Here is a 13616-nt window from a genome sequence, read left to right as displayed (position 1 = left end):
TGTTAAGATGTTCTGCTGTTGGTGTAACATACCAGTATTACCTGTGATATGTGTTAAGATGTTCTGCTGTTGGTGTAACATACCAGTATTACCTGTGATATGTGTTAAGATGTTCTGCTGTTGGTGTAACATACCAGTATTACCTGTGATATGTGTTAAGATGTTCTGATGTTGGTGTAACATACCAGTATTACCTGTGATATGTGTTAAGATGTTCTGCTGTTGGTGTAACATACCAGTATTACCTGTGATATGTGTTAAGATGTTCTGCTGTTGGTGTAACATACCAGTATTACCTGTGATATGTGTTAAGATGTTCTGCTGTTGGTGTAACATACCAGTATTACCTGTGATATGTGTTAAGATGTTCTGCTGTTGGTGTAACATACCAGTATTACCTGTGATATGTGTTAAGATGTTCTGCTGTTGGTGTAACATACCAGTATTACCTGTGATATGTGTTAAGATGTTCTGCTGTTGGTGTAACATACCAGTATTACGTGTGATATGTGTTAAGATGTTCTGCTGTTGGTGTAACATACCAGTATTACCTGTGATATGTGTTAAGATGTTCTGCTGTTGGTGTAACATACCAGTATTACCTGTGATATGTGTTAAGATGTTCTGCTGTTGGTGTAACATACCAGTATTACCTGTGATATGTGTTAAGATGTTCTGCTGTTGGTGTAACATACCAGTATTACCTGTGATATGTGTTAAGATGTTCTGCTGTTGGTGTAACATACCAGTATTACCTGTGATATGTGTTAAGATGTTCTGCTGTTGGTGTAACATACCAGTATTACCTGTGATATGTGTTAAGATGTTCTGCTGTTGGTGTAACATACCAGTATTACCTGTGATATGTGTTAAGATGTTCTGCTGTTGGTGTAACATACCAGTATTACGTGTGATATGTGTTAAGATGTTCTGCTGTTGGTGTAACATACCAGTATTACGTGTGATATGTGTTAAGATGTTCTGCTGTTGGTGTAACATACCAGTATTACCTGTGATATGTGTTAAGATGTTCTGCTGTTGGTGTAACATACCAGTATTACCTGTGATATGTGTTAAGATGTTCTGCTGTTGGTGTAACATACCAGTATTACCTGTGATATGTGTTAAGATGTTCTGCTGTTGGTGTAACATACCAGTATTACCTGTGATATGTGTTAAGATGTTCTGCTGTTGGTGTAACATACCAGTATTACCTGTGATATGTGTTAAGATGTTCTGCTGTTGGTGTAACATACCAGTATTACCTGTGATATGTGTTAAGATGTTAAGATGCTGTTGTTGTGTAACATACCAGTATTACCTGTGATATGTGTTAAGATGTTCTGCTGTTGGTGTAACATACCAGTATTACCTGTGATATGTTGTTAAGTTTCTGCTGTTGGTGTAACATACCAGTATTACGTGTTCTGCTGTTGGTGTAACATACCAGTATTACCTGTGATATGTGTTAAGATGTTCTGCTGTTGGTGTAACATACCAGTATTACCTGTGATATGTGTTAAGATGTTCTGCTGTTGGTGTAACATACCAGTATTACCTGTGATATGTGTTAAGATGTTCTGCTGTTGGTGTAACATACCAGTATTACCTGTGATATGTGTTAAGATGTTCTGCTGTTGGTGTAACATACCAGTATTACCTGTGATATGTGTTAAGATGTTCTGCTGTTGGTGTAACATACCAGTATTACCTGTGATATGTGTTAAGATGTTCTGCTGTTGGTGTAACATACCAGTATTACCTGTGATATGTGTTAAGATGTTCTGCTGTTGGTGTAACATACCAGTATTACCTGTGATATGTGTTAAGATGTTCTGCTGTTGGTGTAACATACCAGTATTACCTGTGATATGTGTTAAGATGTTCTGCTGTTGGTGTAACATACCAGTATTACCTGTGATATGTGTTAAGATGTTCTGCTGTTGGTGTAACATACCAGTATTACCTGTGATATGTGTTAAGATGTTCTGCTGTTGGTGTAACATACCAGTATTACCTGTGATATGTGTTAAGATGTTCTGCTGTTGGTGTAACATACCAGTATTACCTGTGATATGTGTTAAGATGTTCTGCTGTTGGTGTAACATACCAGTATTACCTGTGATATGTGTTAAGATGTTCTGCTGTTGGTGTAACATACCAGTATTACCTGTGATATGTGTTAAGATGTTCTGCTGTTGGTGTAACATACCAGTATTACCTGTGATATGTGTTAAGATGTTCTGCTGTTGGTGTAACATACCAGTATTACCTGTGATATGTGTTAAGATGTTCTGCTGTTGGTGTAACATACCAGTATTACCTGTGATTACATACCAGTATTACCTGTGATATGTGTTAAGATGTTCTGCTGTTGGTGTAACATACCAGTATTACGTGTGATATGTGTTAAGATGTTCTGCTGTTGGTGTAACATACCAGTATTACCTGTGATATGTGTTAAGATGTTCTGCTGTTGGTGTAACATACCAGTATTACCTGTGATATGTGTTAAGATGTTCTGCTGTTGGTGTAACATACCAGTATTACCTGTGATATGTGTTAAGATGTTCTGCTGTTGGTGTAACATACCAGTATTACCTGTGATATGTGTTAAGATGTTCTGCTGTTGGTGTAACATACCAGTATTACCTGTGATATGTGTTAAGATGTTCTGCTGTTGGTGTAACATACCAGTATTACCTGTGATATGTGTTAAGATGTTCTGCTGTTGGTGTAACATACCAGTATTACCTGTGATATGTGTTAAGATGTTCTGCTGTTGGTGTAACATACCAGTATTACCTGTGATATGTGTTAAGATGTTCTGCTGTTGGTGTAACATACCAGTATTACCTGTGATATGTGTTAAGATGTTCTGCTGTTGGTGTAACATACCAGTATTACCTGTGATATGTGTTAAGATGTTCTGCTGTTGGTGTAACATACCAGTATTACCTGTGATATGTGTTAAGATGTTCTGCTGTTGGTGTAACATACCAGTATTACCTGTGATATGTGTTAAGATGTTCTGCTGTTGGTGTAACATACCAGTATTACCTGTGATATGTGTTAAGATGTTCTGCTGTTGGTGTAACATACCAGTATTACCTGTGATATGTGTTAAGATGTTCTGCTGTTGGTGTAACATACCAGTATTACCTGTGATATGTGTTAAGATGTTCTGCTGTTGGTGTAACATACCAGTATTACCTGTGATATGTGTTAAGATGTTCTGCTGTTGGTGTAACATACCAGTATTACCTGTGATATGTGTTAAGATGTTCTGCTGTTGGTGTAACATACCAGTATTACCTGTGATATGTGTTAAGATGTTCTGCTGTTGGTGTAACATATGTGTTATATGTGTTAAGATGTTCTGACTGTTGGTGTAACATACCAGTATTACCTGTGATATGTGTTAAGATGTTCTGCATACCAGTATTACCTGTATGTAAGATGTTCTGCTGTTGGTGTAACATACCAGTATTACCTGTGATATGTGTTAAGATGTTCTGCTGTTGGTGTAACATACCAGTATTACCTGTGATATGTGTTAAGATGTTCTGCTGTTGGTGTAACATACCAGTATTACCTGTGATATGTGTTAAGATGTTCTGCTGTTGGTGTAACATACCAGTATTACCTGTGATATGTGTTAAGATGTTCTGCTGTTGGTGTAACATACCAGTATTACCTGTGATATGTGTTAAGATGTTCTGCTGTTGGTGTAACATACCAGTATTACCTGTGATATGTGTTAAGATGTTCTGCTGTTGGTGTAACATACCAGTATTACCTGTGATATGTGTTAAGATGTTCTGCTGTTGGTGTAACATACCAGTATTACGTGTGATATGTGTTAAGATGTTCTGCTGTTGGTGTAACATACCAGTATTACGTGTGATATGTGTTAAGATGTTCTGCTGTTGGTGTAACATACCAGTATTACCTGTGATATGTGTTAAGATGTTCTGCTGTTGGTGTAACATACCAGTATTACCTGTGATATGTGTTAAGATGTTCTGCTGTTGGTGTAACATACCAGTATTACCTGTGTATGTGTTAAGATGTTCTGCTGTTGGTGTAACATACCAGTATTACCTGTGATATGTGTTAAGATGTTCTGCTGTTGGTGTAACATACCAGTATTACCTGTGATATGTGTTAAGATGTTCTGCTGTTGGTATTACCTGTGATATATTACCTGTGATATGTGTTAAGATGTTCTGCTGTTGGTATTACCAGTATTACCTGTGATATGTGTTAAGATGTTCTGCTGTTGGTGTAACATACCAGTATTACCTGTGATATGTGTTAAGATGTTCTGCTGTTGGTGTAACATACCAGTATTACCTGTGATATGTGTTAAGATGTTCTGCTGTTGGTGTAACATACCAGTATTACCTGTGATATGTGTTAAGATGTTCTGCTGTTGGTGTAACATACCAGTATTACCTGTGATATGTGTTAAGATGTTCTGTGTTGGTGTAACATACCAGTATGTGATATGTGTTAAGATGTTCTGCTGTTGGTGTAACATACCAGTATTACCTGTGATATGTGTTAAGATGTTCTGCTGTTGGTGTAACATACCAGTATTACCTGTGATATGTGTTAAGATGTTCTGCTGTTGGTGTAACATACCAGTATTACCTGTGATATGTGTTAAGATGTTCTGCTGTTGGTGTAACATACCAGTATTACCTGTGATATGTGTTAAGATGTTCTGCTGTTGGTGTAACATACCAGTATTACCTGTGATATGTGTTAAGATGTTCTGCTGTTGGTGTAACATACCAGTATTACCTGTGATATGTGTTATGTTCTGTGTAACATACCAGTATATGTGTGATGTTCTGCTGTTGTGTAACATACCAGTATTACCTGTGATATGTGTTAAGATGTTCTGCTGTTGTGTGTAACATACCAGTATTACCTGTGATATGTGTTAAGATGTTCTGCTGTTGGTGTAACATACCAGTATTACCTGTGATATGTGTTAAGATGTTCTGCTGTTGGTGTAACATACCAGTATTACCTGTGATATGTGTTAAGATGTTCTGCTGTTGGTGTAACATACCAGTATTACCTGTGTGATATGTGTTAAGATGTTCTGCATACCAGTATTACCTGTGATATGTGTTAAGATGTTCTGCTGTATGTAACATACCAGTATTACCTGTGATGATATGTGTTAAGATGTTCTGCTGTTGGTGTAACATACCAGTATTACGTGTGATATGTGTTAAGATGTTCTGCTGTTGGTGTAACATACCAGTATTACCTGTGATATGTGTTAAGATGTTCTGCTGTTGGTGTAACATACCAGTATTACCTGTGATATGTGTTAAGATGTTCTGCTGTTGGTGTAACATACCAGTATTACCTGTGATATGTGTTAAGATGTTCTGCTGTTGGTGTAACATACCAGTATTACCTGTGATATGTGTTAAGATGTTCTGCTGTTGGTGTAACATACCAGTATTACCCAGTGATATGTGTTAAGATGTTCTGCTGTTGGTGTAACATACCAGTATTACCTGTGATATGTGTTAAGATGTTCTGCTGTTGGTGTAACATACCAGTATTACCTGTGATATGTGTTAAGATGTTCTGCTGTTGGTGTAACATACCAGTATTACCTGTGATATGTGTTAAGATGTTCTGCTGTTGGTGTAACATACCAGTATTACCTGTGATATGTGTTAAGATGTTCTGCTGTTGGTGTAACATACCAGTATTACCTGTGATATGTGTTAAGATGTTCTGCTGTTGGTGTAACATACCAGTATTACCTGTGATATGTGTTAAGATGTTCTGCTGTTGGTGTAACATACCAGTATTACCTGTGATATGTGTTAAGATGTTCTGCTGTTGGTGTAACATACCAGTATTACCTGTGATATGTGTTAAGATGTTCTGCTGTTGGTGTAACATACCAGTATTACCTGTGATATGTGTTAAGATGTTCTGCTGTTGGTGTAACATACCAGATTACCTGTGATATGTGTTAAGATGTTCTGCTGTTGGTGTAACATACCAGTATTACCTGTGATATGTGTTAAGATGTTCTGCTGTTGGTGTAACATACCAGTATTACCTGTGATATGTGTTAAGATGTTCTGCTGTTGGTGTAACATACCAGTATTACCTGTGATATGTGTTAAGATGTTCTGCTGTTGGTGTAACATACCAGTATTACCTGTGATATGTGTTAAGATGTTCTGCTGTTGGTGTAACATACCAGTATTACCTGTGATATGTGTTAAGATGTTCTGCTGTTGGTGTAACATACCAGTATTACCTGTGATATGTGTTAAGATGTTCTGCTGTTGGTGTAACATACCAGTATTACCTGTGATATGTGTTAAGATGTTCTGCTGTTGGTGTAACCCAGTATTACCTGTGATATGTGTTAAGATGTTCTGCTGTTGGTGTAACATACCAGTATTACCTGTGATATGTGTTAAGATGTTCTGCTGTTGGTGTAACATACCAGTATTACCTGTGATATGTGTTAAGATGTTCTGCTGTTGGTGTAACATACCAGTATTACCTGTGATATGTGTTAAGATGTTCAACATACCAGTATTACCTGTGATATGTGTTAAGATGTTCTGCTGTTGGTGTAACATACCAGTATTACCTGTGATATGTGTTAAGATGTTCTGCTGTTGGTGTAACATACCAGTATTACCTGTGATATGTGTTAAGATGTTCTGCTGTTGGTGTAACATACCAGTATTACCTGTGATATGTGTTAAGATGTTCTGCTGTTGGTGTAACATACCAGTATTACCATATGTGTTAAGATGTTCTGCTGTTGGTGTAACATACCAGTATTACCTGTGATATGTGTTAAGATGTTCTGATGTTGGTGTAACATACCAGTATTACCTGTGATATGTGTTAAGATGTTCTGCTGTTGGTGTAACATACCAGTATTACGTGTGATATGTGTTAAGATGTTCTGCTGTTGGTGTAACATACCAGTATTACCTGTGATATGTGTTAAGATGTTCTGCTGTTGGTGTAACATACCAGTATTACCTGTGATATGTGTTAAGATGTTCTGCTGTTGGTGTAACATACCAGTATTACCTGTGTGTGTTAAGATGTTGTGTTAAGATGTTCTGCTGTTGGTGTAACATACCAGTATTACCTGTGATATGTGTTAAGATGTTCTGCTGTTGGTGTAACATACCAGTATTACCTGTGATATGTGTTAAGATGTTCTGCTGTTGGTGTAACATACCAGTATTACCTGTGATATGTGTTAAGATGTTCTGCTGTTGGTGTAACATACCAGTATTACCTGTGATATGTGTTAAGATGTTCTGCTATTGGTGTAACATACCAGTATTACCTGTGATATGTGTTAAGATGTTCTGCTGTTGGTGTAACATACCAGTATTACCTGTGATATGTGTTAAGATGTTCTGCTGTTGGTGTAACATACCAGTAACATACCAGTATTACCTGTGATATGTGTTAAGATGTTCTGCTGTTGGTGTAACATACCAGTATTACCTGTGATATGTGTTAAGATGTTCTGCTGTTGGTGTAACATACCAGTATTACCTGTGATATGTGTTAAGATGTTCTGCTGTTGGTGTAACATACCAGTATTACCTGTGATATGTGTTAAGATGTTCTGCTGTTGGTGTAACATACCAGTATTACCTGTGATATGTGTTAAGATGTTCTGCTGTTGGTGTAACATACCAGTATTACCTGTGATATGTGTTAAGATGTTCTGCTGTTGGTGTAACATACCAGTATTACCTGTGATATGTGTTAAGATGTTCTGCTGTTGGTGTAACATACCAGTATTACCTGTGATATGTGTTAAGATGTTCTGCTGTTGGTGTAACATACCAGTATTACCTGTGATATGTGTTAAGATGTTCTGCTGTTGGTGTAACATACCAGTATTACCTGTGATATGTGTTAAGATGTTCTGCTGTTGGTGTAACATACCAGTATTACCTGTGATATGTGTTAAGATGTTCTGCTGTTGGTGTAACATACCAGTATTACCTGTGATATGTGTTAAGATGTTCTGCTGTTGGTGTAACATACCAGTATTACCTGTGATATGTGTTAAGATGTTCTGCTGTTGGTGTAACATACCAGTATTACCTGTGATATGTGTTGTGAAGATGTTCTGCTGTTGGTGTAACATACCAGTATTACCTGTGATATGTGTTAAGATGTTCTGCTGTTGGTGTAACATACCAGTATTACCTGTGATATGTGTTAAGATGTTCTGCTGTTGGTGTAACATACCAGTATTACCTGTGATATGTGTTAAGATGTTCTGCTGTTGGTGTAACATACCAGTATTACCTGTGATATGTGTTAAGATGTTCTGCTGTTGGTGTAAGTATTACGTGTGATATGTGTTAAGATGTTCTGCTGTTGGTGTAACATACCAGTATTACCTGTGATATGTGTTAAGATGTTCTGCTGTTGGTGTAACATACCAGTATTACCTGTGATATGTGTTAAGATGTTCTGCTGTTGGTGTAACATACCAGTATTACCTGTGATATGTGTTAAGATGTTCTGCTGTTGGTGTAACATACCAGTATTACGTGTGATATGTGTTAAGATGTTCTGCTGTTGGTGTAACATACCAGTATTACCTGTGTGATATGTGTTAAGATGTTCTGCTGTTGGTGTAACATACCAGTATTACCTGTGATATGTGTTAAGATGTTCTGCTGTTGGTGTAACATACCAGTATTACCTGTGATATGTGTTAAGATGTTCTGCTGTTGGTGTAACATACCAGTATTACCTGTGATATGTGTTAAGATGTTCTGCTGTTGGTGTAACATACCAGTATTACCTGTGATATGTGTTAAGATGTTCTGCTGTTGGTGTAACATACCAGTATTACCTGTGATATGTGTGTTAAGATGTTCTGCTGTTGGTGTAACATACCAGTATTACCTGTGATATGTGTTAAGATGTTCTGCTGTTGGTGTAACATACCAGTATTACGTGTGATATGTGTTAAGATGTTCTGCTGTTGGTGTAACATACCAGTATTACCTGTGATATGTGTTAAGATGTTCTGCTGTTGGTGTAACATACCAGTATTACCTGTGATATGTGTTAAGATGTTCTGCTGTTGGTGTAACATACCAGTATTACCTGTGATATGTGTTAAGATGTTCTGCTGTTGGTGTAACATACCAGTATTACCTGTGATATGTGTTAAGATGTTCTGCTGTTGGTGTAACATACCAGTATTACCTGTGATATGTGTTAAGATGTTCTGCTGTTGGTGTAACATACCAGTATTACCTGTGATATGTGTTAAGATGTTCTGCTGTTGGTGTAACATACCAGTATTACGTGTGATATGTGTTAAGATGTTCTGCTGTTGGTGTAACATACCAGTATTACGTGTGATATGTGTTAAGATGTTCTGCTGTTGGTGTAACATACCAGTATTACCTGTGATATGTGTTAAGATGTTCTGCTGTTGGTGTAACATACCAGTATTACCTGTGATATGTGTTAAGATGTTCTGCTGTTGGTGTAACATACCAGTATTACGTGTGATATGTGTTAAGATGTTCTGCTGTTGGTGTAACATACCAGTATTACCTGTGATATGTGTTAAGATGTTCTGCTGTTGGTGTAACATACCAGTATTACCTGTGATATGTGTTAAGATGTTCTGCTGTTGGTGTAACATACCAGTATTACCTGTGATATGTGTTAAGATGTTCTGCTGTTGGTGTAACATACCAGTATTACCTGTGATATGTGTTAAGATGTTCTGCTGTTGGTGTAACATACCAGTATTACCTGTGATATGTGTTAAGATGTTCTGCTGTTGGTGTAACATACCAGTATTACCTGTGATATGTGTTAAGATGTTCTGCTGTTGGTGTAACATACCAGTATTACCTGTGATATGTGTTAAGATGTTCTGCTGTTGGTGTAACATACCAGTATTACGTGTGATATGTGTTAAGATGTTCTGCTGTTGGTGTAACATACCAGTATTACCTGTGATATGTGTTAAGATGTTCTGCTGTTGGTGTAACATACCAGTATTACCTGTGATATGTGTTAAGATGTTCTGCTGTTGGTGTAACATACCAGTATTACCTGTGTGATATGTGTTAAGATGTTCTGCTGTTGGTGTAACATACCAGTATTACCTGTGATATGTGTTAAGATGTTCTGCTGTTGGTGTAACATACCAGTATTACCTGTGATATGTGTTAAGATGTTCTGCTGTTGGTGTAACATACCAGTATTACCTGTGATATGTGTTAAGATGTTCTGCTGTTGGTGTAACATACCAGTATTACCTGTGATATGTGTTAAGATGTTCTGCTGTTGGTGTAACATACCAGTATTACCTGTGATATGTGTTAAGATGTTCTGCTGTTGGTGTAACATACCAGTATTACCTGTGATATGTGTTAAGATGATGTCTTGTTGGTGTAACATACCAGTATTACCTGTGATATGTGTTAAGATGTTCTGATGTTGATGTAACATACCAGTATTACCTGTGATATGTGTTAAGATGTTCTGCTGTTGGTGTAACATACCAGTATTACCTGTGATATGTGTTAAGATGTTCTGCTGTTGGTGTAACATACCAGTATTACCTGTGATATGTGTTAAGATGTTCTGCTGTTGGTGTAACATACCAGTATTACCTGTGATATGTGTTAAGATGTTCTGCTGTTGGTGTAACATACCAGTATTACCTGTGATATGTGTTAAGATGTTCTGCTGTTGGTGTAACATACCAGTATTACGTGTGATATGTGTTAAGATGTTCTGCTGTTGGTGTAACATACCAGTATTACCTGTGATATGTGTTAAGATGTTCTGCTGTTGGTGTAACATACCAGTATTACCTGTGATATGTGTTAAGATGTTCTGCTGTTGGTGTAACATACCAGTATTACCTGTGATATGTGTTAAGATGTTCTGCTGTTGGTGTAACATACCAGTATTACCTGTGATATGTGTTAAGATGTTCTGCTGTTGGTGTAACATACCAGTATTACCTGTGATATGTGTTAAGATGTTCTGCTGTTGGTGTAACATACCAGTATTACCTGTGATATGTGTTAAGATGTTCTGCTGTTGGTGTAACATACCAGTATTACCTGTGATATGTGTTAAGATGTTCTGCTGTTGGTGTAACATACCAGTATTACCTGTGATATGTGTTAAGATGTTCTGCTGTTGGTGTAACATACCAGTATTACCTGTGATATGTGTTAAGATGTTCTGCTGTTGGTGTAACATACCAGTATTACCTGTGATATGTGTTAAGATGTTCTGCTGTTGGTGTAACATACCAGTATTACCTGTGATATGTGTTAAGATGTTCTGCTGTTGGTGTAACATACCAGTATTACCTGTGATATGTGTTAAGATGTTCTGCTGTTGGTGTAACATACCAGTATTACCTGTGATATGTGTTAAGATGTTCTGCTGTTGGTGTAACATACCAGTATTACCTGTGATATGTGTTAAGATGTTCTGCTGTTGGTGTAACATACCAGTATTACCTGTGATATGTGTTAAGATGTTCTGCTGTTGGTGTAACATACCAGTATTACCTGTGATATGTGTTAAGATGTTCTGCTGTTGGTGTAACATACCAGTATTACCTGTGATATGTGTTAAGATGTTCTGCTGTTGGTGTAACATACCAGTATTACCTGTGATATGTGTTAAGATGTTCTGCTGTTGGTGTAACATACCAGTATTACCTGTGATATGTGTTAAGATGTTCTGCTGTTGGTGTAACATACCAGTATTACCTGTGATATGTGTTAAGATGTTCTGCTGTTGGTGTAACATACCAGTATTACCTGTGATATGTGTTAAGATGTTCTGCTGTTGGTGTAACATACCAGTATTACCTGTGATATGTGTTAAGATGTTCTGCTGTTGGTGTAACATACCAGTATTACCTGTGATATGTGTTAAGATGTTCTGCTGTTGGTGTAACATACCAGTATTACCTGTGATATGTGTTAAGATGTTCTGCTGTTGGTGTAACATACCAGTATTACCTGTGATATGTGTTAAGATGTTCTGCTGTTGGTGTAACATACCAGTATTACGTGTGATATGTGTTAAGATGTTCTGCTGTTGGTGTAACATACCAGTATTACCTGTGATATGTGTTAAGATGTTCTGCTGTTGGTGTAACATACCAGTATTACCTGTGATATGTGTTAAGATGTTCTGCTGTTGGTGTAACATACCAGTATTACCTGTGATATGTGTTAAGATGTTCTGCTGTTGGTGTAACATACCAGTATTACCTGTGATATGTGTTAAGATGTTCTGCTGTTGGTGTAACATACCAGTATTACCTGTGATATGTGTTAAGATGTTCTGCTGTTGGTGTAACATACCAGTATTACCTGTGATATGTGTTAAGATGTTCTGCTGTTGGTGTAACATACCAGTATTACGTGTGATATGTGTTAAGATGTTCTGCTGTTGGTGTAACATACCAGTATTACCTGTGATATGTGTTAAGATGTTCTGCTGTTGGTGTAACATACCAGTATTACCTGTGATATGTGTTAAGATGTTCTGCTGTTGGTGTAACATACCAGTATTACCTGTGATATGTGTTAAGATGTTCTGCTGTTGGTGTAACATACCAGTATTACCTGTGATATGTGTTAAGATGTTCTGCTGTTGGTGTAACATACCAGTATTACCTGTGATATGTGTTAAGATGTTCTGCTGTTGGTGTAACATACCAGTATTACCTGTGATATGTGTTAAGATGTTCTGCTGTTGGTGTAACATACCAGTATTACCTGTGATATGTGTTAAGATGTTCTGCTGTTGGTGTAACATACCAGTATTACCTGTGATATGTGTTAAGATGTTCTGCTGTTGGTGTAACATACCAGTATTACCTGTGATATGTGTTAAGATGTTCTGCTGTTGGTGTAACATACCAGTATTACCTGTGATATGTGTTAAGATGTTCTGCTGTTGGTGTAACATACCAGTATTACCTGTGATATGTGTTAAGATGTTCTGCTGTTGGTGTAACATACCAGTATTACCTGTGATATGTGTTAAGATGTTCTGCTGTTGGTGTAACATACCAGTATTACCTGTGATATGTGTTAAGATGTTCTGCTGTTGGTGTAACATACCAGTATTACCTGTGATATGTGTTAAGATGTTCTGCTGTTGGTGTAACATACCAGTATTACCTGTGATATGTGTTAAGATGTTCTGCTGTTGGTGTAACATACCAGTATTACCTGTGATATGTGTTAAGATGTTCTGCTGTTGGTGTAACATACCAGTATTACCTGTGATATGTGTTAAGATGTTCTGCTGTTGGTGTAACATACCAGTATTACCTGTGATATGTGTTTAGATGTTCTGATGTTGGTGTAACATACCAGTATTACCTGTGATATGTGTTAAGATGTTCTGCTGTTGGTGTAACATACCAGTATTACGTGTGATATGTGTTAAGATGTTCTGCTGTTGGTGTAACATACCAGTATTACCTGTGATATGTGTTAAGATGTTCTGTGATATGTGTTAAGATGTTCTGTAACATACCAGTATTA

This window comes from Tachypleus tridentatus, chromosome 2 (genome assembly GCF_004210375.1).
Source record: "Tachypleus tridentatus isolate NWPU-2018 chromosome 2, ASM421037v1, whole genome shotgun sequence".
Lineage (NCBI taxonomy): Eukaryota > Metazoa > Arthropoda > Merostomata > Xiphosura > Limulidae > Tachypleus > Tachypleus tridentatus.
Note: the sequence above shows the minus strand (reverse complement) of the source record.